The sequence below is a fragment of the Lepidochelys olivacea genome (assembly GCF_965140295.1).
Source record: "Lepidochelys olivacea isolate rLepOli2 genome assembly, chromosome: 21".
NCBI lineage: Eukaryota > Metazoa > Chordata > Testudines > Cheloniidae > Lepidochelys > Lepidochelys olivacea.
In genome coordinates this window covers 10,571,631-10,584,992 of record NC_140431.1, presented here as the reverse complement: position 1 = coordinate 10,584,992, position 13,362 = coordinate 10,571,631, and the positions used below count along the sequence as shown (strand labels likewise).

Here is a 13,362-nt window from a genome sequence, read left to right as displayed (position 1 = left end):
TGCCACATAAAGGAACCTACTTAATGAAGGTGGAATTCAGGCACCAAAGGGGTGGGGATGGGTTTGTTTTGTTTGCCAACAGTGACTCACCCACAACTTCCTTGTTAGCCCTGTCACTGGGTCAGCTTCCCAAGAAGACAGGATAGGAGAGGGGGAGGGGGAGGTTCATACTCCAGCTTCTGAGACCCGTGTAGCCCACAGGGAACGCCAGCCCAGTGGCAGGCCCTGATCTGTAAGGCAACCCCCAGTTTAACATTGGTGGTCAGGCTCTGCTGGCTGTCTGGGTGCATGGATCAGGGAGGGAAGAAGGGAAGGAGTGATGAGGACACCAAATAATGAACCTTGCATGGTCTCTCTAACACCCATCTGATTTATTCTTCAAACGTGCCATCCTAGACTGTCTAAGAGATGCATGATCTGGACATCAGTGACAGATGATCTGGGCTGACTCTTTTCCCATCTCTGCTACCCTCAGCTCTGGCTCCCATTTGATCCTGCAGGCAGGAGACAAGAGAACACAGCCCAGAGCTTGCCATAAATCCAAGGGCGAAGGCTGCGCAAGCTCTGTACTGCACCCAGGCCAGGGGCAGATCACGCTTGTGGGTGACTCTCGGGCCCCTTGGGTCATTCTGGGACTTTGCTGCCCTTCTCCCCCAGCCCCCTCCATCTTCCAGCCAAGGATGTGCACAGCCAGCCAGCTGCCAATCCCAAGAGCCCTCTCCCTCTTGCAGCAAAAATGCAAACGCAGGGCTATTTGCATCTCTAATTAGGAACAGTGGATAATTGGGCCCGCTGCAGCGATTACTCAGAAAGCGAGCCATTGTGAAGGGCTCCGGCTCGGCTCCGGCACTGTGCAGGTGCTGCCAGAAGCCTGGCTCCCACCAAAACAATCTGCCTTTTGTTTGCTAATAACTGGCCCTAAAGGCATCCTCCAGAGCTCCTTCCGGGGAAGGGGCACGGCCTGGGACATAAAGGACTCGATTTTTCTGGCAAACTGGCTGGCTGCACAATGCTCTGTGGAATGCTCTGTGTTTGTGAGGGCTGGAAAAGAAACTCCCTTATTGCCCAAGATCTCAGCTCTGCTACCGATTCCCGCTGGGGGGGCCCTAGGCTCAGGTTCTGTTGGCCTGGGCCTTGTGCAGTGATGTCCACCAGAATGGCAGCGTTTTGCACACACTTTGTAGTGGTGAAAATGATTGCCTAAGGTGCAGGGCAATGGTGAACTGAGCCCTTGGTTTGCAAACTGCTTGCTTCTTAAGGGGTCAGGTTGACAAAGGTATTTAGCACCTAAAGATGCAAGTTGGTGCCTCGTGGCCAAAGCAGGTTAGGGGCCTGACTCCCATTTGAAGTTTGCATGTGTTTCTTTCCAGCAAAAGTTTTTTTTTTTTTTTTTTTAATCCTTTGAATGCAAAATTAGCACAGAGAAATTAATCACAGAAGCAGCAGGGCATTCTCAGTTAACCTTAACTCTGCCCTCTCACCCCCATCTCCTATCTGCTTTCTATAACAGGCTGCCACTCTTGCCCTGTCAAACTTAATTGTGCCCTCAGTAATAATACGTAGCACTTCTATGGGTGCTTTCAAGCTGTAGATCAGCAAGCATAGGGGGAGAAATATAGGCACCGAGGTAAAGGAACTCACCAGGCATCAGACAGTGTAGCAGGGCTAGAGATGGGTTTCCTGACTTCTGGGTTTATGCACTATCCACTAGACTGCACTGCTGCCCCAGCCTGCCCACTCCCATTTCCACACAAACATAAACTCTCTCCCTTTACCCATGCTGTATAATACTCAGATCGGATGCTCCTGGGGCCAGGGACTGTATTTTTGTACAGCGCCTAGCACAATGGGGTCCTGGTCCATGACTGGGACACCTATGCAGTACCACAATACAAATAAATCATAATTAATAACTTTCACCTCCCCTCCTGGCCCATATATGGCAATTGAGCAACAGGCACACAGGATGGGGGAAGATAGGGGTGTCTGTCCTATGTATGAGGATGGGCAGGATACCTTGCTGTTGAGTTGCGATTATAATGAAAGTTTTTAGCACATTTTATAGCATCTCTCTTCCAAGGATCTCTAAGCACTTAGCAGTTTAGTCTCATAACTCCCTTGTGAAACAAGTGAGGGATATAGAAGGCACTTCATTCCCCACCGAAATGCAGCCACCTCTGGGGTGGGATGCAAATGCTTTTTAACCACATATAGCAATACAGATCGCCAGTTTAGCACATGCAGTGAGATCATGCTGTCCATTATGGGAAGCAGAGCGGGATGGCCTGAACTGGAATTTGAGTGGCATGCTGGGATTAGCACTCGTACTCCTGCAGAAAGTGCCACGGGATCGTTAATGATCACGGGCAGTCACGACACCGTTTTATGTGCTGTCCAAAAGCAGCTCCGAGCACCAGGCTGACCTAGGTCAGTACCGATCCAAAGAGGCAAGGGGCTGGCAGATTCGCCAATGCCTGTCTTATAGCGCCACGGTCCTGCCCTCCCACAAAGCAACAGGTTCCAGCCTCACTTTGCAAAAAATGCTGCCAACATGGCTGCAGTCAGACTTTTCAGCTTGAAGTTCCCTGTGAACTAAGGCCCCGCTGCCACTGGCAGAAGCGAGGGGGGGAGAAAACTCAAGGAAGGCAAATATCCCTGCGTGTTGGGACGCAGAGGGGTGCTGAGGGACAGTGCTAACATTTCAGCTGTCAAAGCCCGGGTTAGATCACACGTGCAATGAGTTTGGAAGTCTCAGTCTGGAGCGAGATTGTAAGCATTATCTCCCCAGTTCCACAAACCATCCGGCCCTGGCATCCCACGGCCTGTGTGTCATAGTGGCTGACGGGAATAAAATGAACTCCATCACGCTCCGGCAGCGTTTATACTTGCAAAGCGCAGAATGCCAGTGCAGTGCAGATCCTCGCAGCGCCCGTCAATGAGACAATGGGCCCTGCGTATACAAGGCCTTACAGCTGGGTACAGCTTCTCCTGTGTTCCGAAGGGACTCTTGGTCAAATGCCTGGGCCAAAATCCAGGCCCCTCATGTTAGTGATGTTAGGAAGCAAGATTTGTTCCAGAGCCCCTTGTGTTATTACAGGCTTTCCCCAGAGGACTAAGGCTAAGCATTGCTGAAAGTGGCCTCTGATTTTGGGTGCTGGTTTTGAGTGCCCAACGTGAGGCACTTTGGGCATGGTTCTCAGAGGCAGCATGGGGCGCTCACAGTTCCTCTTGATGCCCAGTGGAGTTAGGTGCTTGGTACTTCTGAAATTCGGGTACAAAGGCCCAGAGCTGGGAATGCCGAGCTGGGGATGCTTGCAGGCCTGGGCATAGTTGTGGGGGAATGGAAGCCTCGGGCAGATGTGGAATTTGCACACCCCCACCACGTGTGGCCGCATTGGCCTGGCTGGCTCTGCCCCCCGCCCCCCAATATAGAAGTCAAACTACACCTATGCTTGCAGGTCAGGCTTGATGAGCTTATTTCAGGGCAATGGGCCTCCCCCCTGATCTGAAAGGACCAACGCTAGAGGGCAGGTCAATCCCTTTCCTTGATCTGTCTGCTGGGACTGCCAACAAAGAGGTCAGTCAGTCCCGAAGGCAGAGACTTGTTTAGCCGTGGGAACTTTTGTCCCACTCAGAGCTGGACAGAGACTCCCCAAACTTCTTTCCCACAGGCCACCAAGCAGTCGCATGCTGGGCTTGACTGCCGCAGCTGATCCAGAGCTGCGATTTCTTTTCACGAAGGAAAGGAAAGCGGCACAGGACAGAGGGACACGCACGGTGGGCAGTTCGTTCCAGTTTGAAGAACTCCCCAGTTCAGCATGGGAATCACAGGTCTGCTTTTCAGCTCGTTCTTCTCTACCCTCTCTCTCATGTAGGGTCCCTGCCGGTCTCCGGATATCAAGCGAGCGGAGGAGGTGGTGCCTCGGCAACAGTAACCACGAGACCTCTCCATGTCCCACCGCTCCCCTGGCGCACGGGGCAGGTTGCTATTTATGATGCATGCTTTGTGCAGTCCCGGCAGCACGCTGGCCACCAAGCTGCTTGGCTGCTCTAAGCCACGCACCTATTGCAGGTGAAGTGGGAGGCACAGTCAGTACCCGGCGCGGACAGCACAGTGATCACGGGTGCGTGGAGGAGTCAGCGTAGAGGAATTTGTCCAGCCGCCTGCCTGTGCTGTATCAGCTCTGTGGGCAGGGGACTCTGATTTTCAGGGCTGCTAATCTGGCCCATTTCCTAAGTGCTTAGAATCATAGAATCATAGAATCATAGAATATCAGGGTTGGAAGGGACCTCAGGAGGTCATCTAGTCCAACCCCCTGCTCAAAAGCAGGACCAATCCTCAATTAAATCATCCCAGCCAGGACTTTGTCAAGCCTGACCTTAAAAACTTCTAAGGAAGGAGATTCTACCACCTCCCTAGGTAACGCATTCCAGTGTTTCACCACCCTCCTAGTGAAAAAGTTTTTCCTAATCTCCAACCTAAACCTCCCCCACTGCAACTTGAGACCATTACTCCTTGTCCTGTCCTCTTCTACCACTGAGAATAGTCTAGAACCATCCTCTCTGGAACCACCTCTCAGGTAGTTGAAAGCAGCTATCAAATCCCCCCTCATTCTTCTCTTCTGCAGACTAAACAATCCCAGTTCCCTCAGCCTCTCCTCAAAAGTCATGTGTTCCAGACCCCTAATCATTTTTGTTGTTCTTCGCTGGACTCTTTCCAATTTATCCACATCCTTCTTGTAGTGTGGGGCCCAAAACTGGACACAGTACTCCAGATGAGGCCTCACCAATGTCGAATAGAGGAGGATGATCACGTCCCTCGATCTGCTCGCTATGCCCCTACTTATACATCCCAAAATGCCATTGGCCTCATCCTGCCCTCAGCAAAGCTTCCATTGGCTTGAATGGGGCAGGAAAAAGGCCTTACTTTTGCACACTCCAAACCCTGGTTGTCTGCTGTGTGGCAATGCAGGTCGCCGGGTTGGTCGGGAAAGAGTTTCCTTCCAGACTGGGACAAGCCAACTCCCGGCTCTGCCTGCATCGCTCACACCTGACCTTACAGCGTGGCAAAGGAGCACTTAGCATCCTGCGAAGCTGCTGAAATATGGCTCTGTTCACTGAGACATACAGGGGGTGCTGCACCGCGCACCTTTCTGAGGAGCAGAGAACCTCGCTCGGTTGCTCCCAGATCTGTGTCCATGGCATGCCTGGGCCCTGTGCTGCACATGTCATGCCTTTCCCAGCTAGCATGGTTCACTAGCCACCTTTCCACACATAGGAGAAACCTAAAGGTAGCCTATGCTGCCGGAGAATTGGTTAGTGATTCCTCTCACACCCAGATGCCCTTAGGGCTTTCGGAGAGCACTGCTGGGCTGAAAACTCTGCTACAAGATGCTAAGCATGCAAGGGTCATGCTTCTTGGAGTGAAAATTGAGCCTTTCTTTCTTCTTCCGGGCCTGACTGTGTTATTTAAAGGGGCACAGCACCAAACTACTGGAGCACCTTGATCTCCGTGCCTGACCCTTGTATTGGCACACAACAGCTGTCGTAAGCATTTCACAAATGGCAGTTGTATTTGCTGGTTGCAACACCTGGGACAAAGTCTTTAGATTAGATCTGGTGCAGACAGTGCTGTCTACAAAGTTTTCTTCCTAGTTTGCACATGGAGCTAGGTGCATTCCAGTTGCCCTGGCTCAGCCAGTTCTCCCAGCTCCGTCCTACAATGCCTTGCCTTCCACCTGGAAACTACATCGGATCCCTTGTGCTAAGCCAGCGTTTCTCAACCTTTTTGATACAAGGGACTAGCCTGCTACCTTCCTAAACGGAGTCAGGGAGATCTCAGGGACCGGTGCCAGTCCCCAGACTGGCCCTTGAGAAACACTGCTGCGAAGCAACATCAGGTGCTGTGGGAGAGGATCTTCAGGAGTCTGAAAATGCACTGGGAACAGCCATGGCTGGCAGGTGCATGGTGTGTGGATGGGCCAAAATGATTCTGTGAGGGGACGAGCTGGAGAGGTTCAGGAACCAGCCACTTAGGGCCATCAATGTCTCAGCAGCGGTTTCCACCTAGGGCTAAATTCAGACCTGGTGCAATTCCAGGCTCTTAGTGTAGACACATCTTCTCTGTGTCTTTCTCATTCTCTTTATCCCTCTGCTGCTCTCCCCCTATCATAGAATCGAATCATAGAATATCAGGGTTGGAAGGGACCCCTGAAGGTCATCTAGTCCAACCCCCTGCTCGAAGCAGGACCAATTCCCAGTTAAATCATCCCAGCCAGGGCTTTGTCAAGCCTGACCTTAAAAACCTCTAAGGAAGGAGATTCTACCACCTCCCTAGGTAACGCATTCCAGTGTTTCACCACCCTCTTAGTGAAAAAGTTTTTCCTAATATCCAATCTAAACCTCCCCCACTGCAACTTGAGACCATTACTCCTCGTTCTGTCATCTGCTACCATTGAGAACAGTCTAGAGCCATCCTCTTTGGAACCCCCTTTCAGGTAGTTGAAAGCAGCTATCAAATCCCCCCTCATTCTTCTCTTCTGCAGGCTAAACAATCCCAGCTCCCTCAGCCTCTCCTCATAAGTCATGTGTTCTAGACCCCTAATCATTTTTGTTGCCCTTCGCTGGACTCTCTCCAATTTATCCACATCCTTCTTGTAGTGTAGGGCCCAAAACTGGACACAGTACTCCAGATGAGGCCTCACCAATGTCAAATAGAGGGGAACGATCACGTCCCTCGATCTGCTCGCTATGCCCCTACTTATACATCCCAAAATGCCATTGGCCTTCTTGGCAACAAGGGCACACTGCTGACTCATATCCAGCTTCTCGTCCACTGTCACCCCTAGGTCCTTTTCCGCAGAACTGCTGCCTAGCCATTCGGTCCCTAGTCTGTAGCTGTGCATTGGGTTCTTCCGTCCTAAGTGCAGGACCCTGCACTTATCCTTATTGAACCTCATCAGATTTCTTTTGGCCCAATCCTCCAATTTGTCTAGGTCCTTCTGTATCCTATCCCTCCCCTCCAGCGTATCTACAACTCCTCCCAGTTTAGTATCATAGAATCATAGAATCATAGAATATCAGGGTTGGAAGGGACCCCAGAAGGTCATCTAGTCCAACCCCCTGCTCAAAGCAGGACCAATTCCCAGTTAAATAATCCCAGCCAGGGCTTTGTCAAGCCTGACCTTAAAAACCTCTAAGGAAGGAGATTCTACCACCTCCCTAGGTAACGCATTCCAGTGTTTCACCACCCTCTTAGTGAAAAAGTTTTTCCTAATATCCAATCTAAACCTCCCCCACTGCAACTTGAGACCATTACTCCTCCTTTTGTCATCTGCTACCATTGAGAACAGTCTAGAGCCATCCTCTTTGGAACCCCCTTTCAGGTAGCTGAAAGCAGCTATCAAATCCCCCCTCATTCTTCTCTTCTGCAGGCTAAACAATCCCAGCTCCCTCAGCCTCTCCTCATAACTCATGTGTTCCAGTCCCCTAATCATTTTTGTTGCCCTTCGCTGGACTCTCTCCAATTTATCCACATCCTTCTTGAAGTGTGGGGCCCAAAACTGGACACAGTACTCCAGATGAGGCCTCACCAATGTCGAATAGAGGGGAACGATCACGTCCCTCGATCTGCTCGCTATGCCCCTACTTATACATCCCAAAATGCCATTGGCCTTCTTGGCAACAAGGGCACACTGCTGACTCATATCCAGCTTCTCGTCCACTGTCACCCCTAGGTCCTTTTCCGCAAATTTGCTGAGAGTGCAATCCACACCATCCTCCAGATCATTTATGAAGATATTGAACAAAACCGGCCCCAGGACCGACCTTTGGGGCACTCCACTTGATACCAGCTGCCAACTAGACATGGAGCCATTGATCACTACCTGTTGAGCCCGACAATCTAGCCAGCTTTCTACCCACCTTATAGTGCATTCATCCAACCCATACTTCCTTAACTTGCTGACAAGAATACTGTGGGAGACTGTGTCAAAAGCTTTGCTAAAGTCAAGAAACAATACATCCACTGCTTTCCCTTCATCCACAGAACCAGTAATCTCATCATAAAAGGTGATTAGATTAGTCAGGCATGACCTTCCCTTGGTGAATCCATGCTGGCTGTTCCTGATCACTTTCCTCTCATGCAAGTGCATCAGGATTGATTCTTTGAGGACCTGCTCCCTACCTTTCTCTCTTCTTCTGTTACTCATTCTTTCTCTCTCACACACACGAAGCTAACTGATAGTTTCCCACAATTCACAGCAACCACCTGGCCTGCATTTCACAATGCTTTTACTATTAAGTCTATCCTGCCTCCCTGGGCAGCTTTCATCAGCACTAGCCACCTATTAATCACCAGTCCTCCAGGAAACAAGGCACATGAAAAAGATCAGGTGGGCTGGCCTGACTCGGTGTGACAGGCACCTGTCAACTGGAGGCGACAGCTCAGATAAGGGACAGGAAGGTCCCAGCCCAGCAAGGTGGTCAGCACCATTTCACCAGGCAGCTGCTATGGCTGAGCTGAAGATCTTGTTGCTTTAATCTGCCTCTGAGGTCTCTTCTTGCTCCCTTTTCCAGTTCCCAGCCATGGCGCTGCCTCAGCAAGCCATCTCCTCGGGCAGCAGGGAGGTGGGGCCTGAATCGGCTGTCCCAGAGGGCTGTGTTCACTGAAGCTACACTTAGATGGATCCAGTGCCTGGAAACTCAGATGAAGGCAACGTAAATGGGGAGTGACTGCTATTTCAGACAACACTGCATCCTGCCTGTCTCTGCCCAGCTCCACTGAATTTCCCTGCACAAAACCCATTTGCCTGGAGTCTGCGTGCAAGTGAAGGAAGCATGGCCCACGGGTTAGGGCAATTGCCTAGGTTTGGGGAGACCCAGTTTATAGGCCCCCTGTGTGACCTTGGGCAAGTCATTCAGTCTCTGTGCCTCAGTTCCCGATCTGTACTGTGCAGACAATAGCCCTGCTCTGCTTGCAGGGGTTAGGAGCATAATTATACTAAAAGCTGGGAGGTGCGCAGGTATTCCAGCGATGGGGCCAGGTAAGTACCAGAGGTAGAGAGGCTGTGCATTTCAACCAGGACGACTCGGCAAAGTCGTAACCCCAAAGGCCAGTCCAGGTAACGTCCTCAGACACCACCAGCATCTCTCTATTTGAGAGCTATCACATTTCTATAGCCGCAACTGTAGCATCAATAACAGAGCACATGGATAATCTTTGCCATGAATAGGTGGAAGTGACAGGCATTCGTGAAGCAAAGTAGCTAAAGGAGTGTGTGCAGGTGCCTTTCCCAACCCGCGTCAAGTACAAACTCACCCCCTGCCTGGGCTTTGGCTTTATTCGTGAAGAAAGTAACAGTAATAGAATATCAAGATCAGCCCAGACCTTCTCCCCAAGCCTGCCTGCTCCCAGGGCTCCTCCATGAGGATGGCTCAGCCCGCACCCTAGATCCTGCTCTCTCCTCAGAGAGCCACACCCACCTCCCTTGTATCCACTGAGGTAACTACCCGCAATAGTGAGTCAGTAGAACCTGCTTAGCCCTTTCCCAATAGGCATGTTACCTGGGAAGGGTATTGCAGGCGATCACTGCCAGCCTCTTACAAACAGGACAGAGCAGGTGATTGGGAAGCACCGTGTGTGGCCAGTGACTCGGAGAATGTAAAGGCCTAGCAGCACTGCCATGGGCCCGCGAGCCCCCAGCACAGTGGCACAGAGAGCTCTCCTCACTCCGCACACCTGCTGTGTGTGCACGGAGAGACCCTGACGACTCCTCTACCGGCTCCAGCTCCACACAGATATCCCAGATCAAACGCTGTGGCGGTATCGGTGTGAAGGGAGAGCGAGTGATAATGGCTCCCCTTGGTTACACCTGCCACGGAGGACAGCTGCTAATCCTACCCGCACTTGCAGCCTGTGTGTGTCAAGCATGAGTCAATGGCACAGAGCTGGGATATGTGATACAGGCCCAGTGAGAGCCCATGGATACTAAGCAGCAGGCAGTAATGCACCCTGGAGTCTCTGATCCAGGCTGCAGCCTGGACACGGAGCCTAATGTGTCACTGGAGAAGCCAGTTCAGATTACAGCCAGAGCCTGCACCGGCATTCAGCTAACATGTCTAGGCCGTAGAGTCTCTCGACAACAATTGTCAGGGGATGGGCTTTTCTGACATAGGAAACGGAGATCGAATACCAAAGCCAGTCTAGGGAGACCAGCCAGCCAAAGACAGCCTGTCACGGGAGCCTGGGATGATCATACCTGCTGCAGCTGCCTAGGGTGAGGAGTGATGGAGACTTTCTGCTGATCTCTTTTGTGTCATCTCCCTCCACCGCTGGCACAGCTGGGGAGTTTCCTAGTCTATTGGGTTGTTTAATGTCTTCCAGTTGTTTGCCTCAGCAGAGCTGTTCTACTCTGGATATTTCAATTCTGCTCACTTAACTGCAGTGCTTAACTTGTGATGAAAGAGATGCCAGGGCTCAAGCAATTTTTTTACATTTATAATGCATGCAGCAAGCCCAGAGGTGCCGGGGCTCTGACCTGCCAACCCTAGAGGTGGCAGGGCTCAGCTCTGTCAAGCCCTGGCCCAAACTAAGCACTGCTGCACCATCCGTAAGAGATCAAAGACACTGAGCCTGACTCCCATCTCATGCCTATTCTTCCTCCAGTGTAACCCCAGTGACTCCAGAGGAGTTACTGGTGGTTTGCACTCGTGAGAGAGAGAGCACAGTTCAACCCACTGGGTCCAGGCCTCAAACTCAGGCTGCAGAGAAAGGTGCCTAAATTCTCCATTTAGAGTCTTAAATGCTTCAAAATACCAGTCCGAATCCAGATTTTGGGAGGGGCTAATTTTAGGCTCCCAAAACCCTTAGTATGGGACTTTCTGTCTGATTCAGAAATCAGGGGCCCAATTCAATGGTCTCTTACACCTAGTGCCAGAACCTCAGTTCAGGTTGAATCCCCTCTGTGTGGCTCCAGCTTCATGCAATCTACTTCCTCCAATCCACATAAGGGGCAGGCCAGGGAAGGGACAGAGCATCAAACGAATGCAAGCAGGGCTGGATTGTGGCAATGCTGAGCTGGTGGAATGGGCTCTTCAAGCTAGCAGAATTTAGTGCAACCCTGGGGCTTCACTAATGTATATTAAGGGCCGGTTTAGCCTCTGGGCAGCCCCAGAATCCTGGGATGCAGAAAGGTGGCGCAACTGAGCATTAAGCCCCAGGTTTATAATTTGCACCAGGGTGTAAGTGGCAAGTAGTGTAGCTTGAGCTGATCTGGCATGAAGCAGGCATGCAAAACAAGTGCAGACCAGATGCCAACAAGGCCTAACGCAAACTGAAGAACTTTCACAATCTATATACTCATCACCATCAGTACTGTTTGTTTCCTGTGTGCTTCACTGAGCTGTGACAGGGACCCCAGCCTGGTCAGTTTCACGTTTTTGTTTCTAGTCTGTTTCCTATGTTCTGTGTGACCCCATCAGATATGGCTGGGAATGTAAATTGGCAGCAACCTGAGAGTGAGCGTGCCAGATTCTGGAATGCTCAGGGGTGCCTACTTCCTAACTGCAGAACAGCTGATCACAAAACGGGGCCAGCTTTTCGCCTCTGAGATGGCTCCCAGGAGAAGGTTGAGAGCAAACCCTAATCACAGCCATCCAAAAAGGTGGGGGTTGGATGCCACCCGTACAGTACTATGGACCAAAGGTCCTATGCAAAACGGCCCCATAACAAGTGCATGTGTCTGCTGCAAGATCAGCATTTGGGTGCACCTGTATCCCGGCCAGCAACAGCCCCTTCCCCTGGAATAATCTGAGCAAGGGCTGTGTGCATGGGCTGTTGATGGATCAGGGGCATAGTCACATAAACAGGCAGATCCTTCCCCATGATCCCATGTTCTGCCCTTCTGCTCTTGTCACGGTGGGTCTCTGCAGGGGAAGCCATAATAGGGACAGTCCCATCCCATCCTTGAGTCCCTGAGGTTGGTGTGTGGGGTTTTCTAACCAGCACCTTCCAGAATTTGACAGTAGGTAACATTTTACAGGCTCCATGTGTGATTCATGGTGCATAATATACAGTCCAGTGTTCTGACCACACACTATATAATACTGTCCATGGTAAATATTACATACTACATACGCTCTCTACTCCTTCTACAATCATTACAGGCCTGATGCTGCCAGGCGCTGAGGGCATACAGCTCCTACTGAAGTCCTGCAAGTGTCTTATAGATGTAGCCCCTATGACAACACATCCCTCACTGTCATTTTCTGTCTTTGGCCCCTTTATTGAAGTGTTACAATGTTCCATATCTATCTGAGCCTTGGGGCCTTAGATCATTCTCAGGCCAGCAAAGACTCTGGGAGGCCACAAAGGAGGTAAGGTAAATGGCCTCTGAGCTGAGCAGCCCCAAGCAATTTCAGACAACAGAGCAGGAAATCCCCTGATGCACAGGCGTGTGTAGAGGAAACACAAGTGGAGCTGCCCCCATGTGTCTTACTCCTGCACTCACCTGCGTGGACAGGAATGAAATGCCAGCTGCCCCATGATTAGGAGCAGGACCTGACCCCATGTAATGGGTCTCCGCAGCCACCTGACACCAGCCCATCCCAGTGGAAAGTTACCGGCCTCCCTTCGCCTCCTCTCTCCCTTCCCAGGCGTTTGCTAGGGCGAGCGGCAGAGCAGGTCGATTGGAGGAATGTGCGAGCCACACACACCCCGCCAATCCTGGCCCCTCATCCCAGCCAAGATTAGCGTGGCATGACAGTGTAGTCACCGGTTAAAAAGCCTGACATGCAGCCCCAAACCCTGGTCCTATCCCGCTGCCCACAAGGGATCAGAGCGCAGCCCATGACGTACCTGTGAGGAGTGACAGCAGGGACCATGGGAGGCTGGTGGAAAGGCAAGGTCCCAGCACCTGTCAGGCAGAAGGCCCTGCAGGCTGGCTGCCTCCCCTGCCGTATAGGATCCAGCTGCCAGGGACGCCTACTGGGTCCTTCTCACGCTCTGCACATTGGCAGGAAGGTCACAGCAGATGGGGAGGAGGGGGGGGGTAAAGATCAGCTCGGAGATTAGAGAGGCATTTTTAGCCAGCCAATCCCCGCCTGGGCCGTGCATGATGACTCGCCCGGCAGCACAAGGTGAAAACAGGACTGCAGAAAAGGCAGTGAATAAGCTTCCAGCCGCGCTCTGCCTTCCCTGGGTGGGACGGTCCCCTCTCCTTCCCTTCTCTCCCTCTCACATCCAGTTCCCTTTCACTATCTGTCTCTCTCACTTTCTCTCTCCTTCCTGCTGCTCCCTTTTCCCTTTCCCTCGCTCTTTGTCCTCACATACTTTTACTTTCCTTTTTTCCCCATCGTGCTCCC

General features: G+C 51.6%; 1 protein-coding gene across 1 annotated transcript in view; it reads right to left on the bottom strand.

The window, feature by feature from the left end:
- The window catches only part of PACSIN1 (protein kinase C and casein kinase substrate in neurons 1), a 54,720-nt gene extending 41,745 nt beyond the window's left edge, over positions 1–12,975 (bottom strand). The window contains exon 1 of the mRNA XM_084611045.1: positions 12,857–12,975. The gene's annotated coding sequence lies outside the window, so the exon portion shown is untranslated. The remainder of the gene's footprint in view (positions 1–12,856) is intronic.
- Between the last annotated feature and the right edge of the window lie 387 nt (positions 12,976–13,362).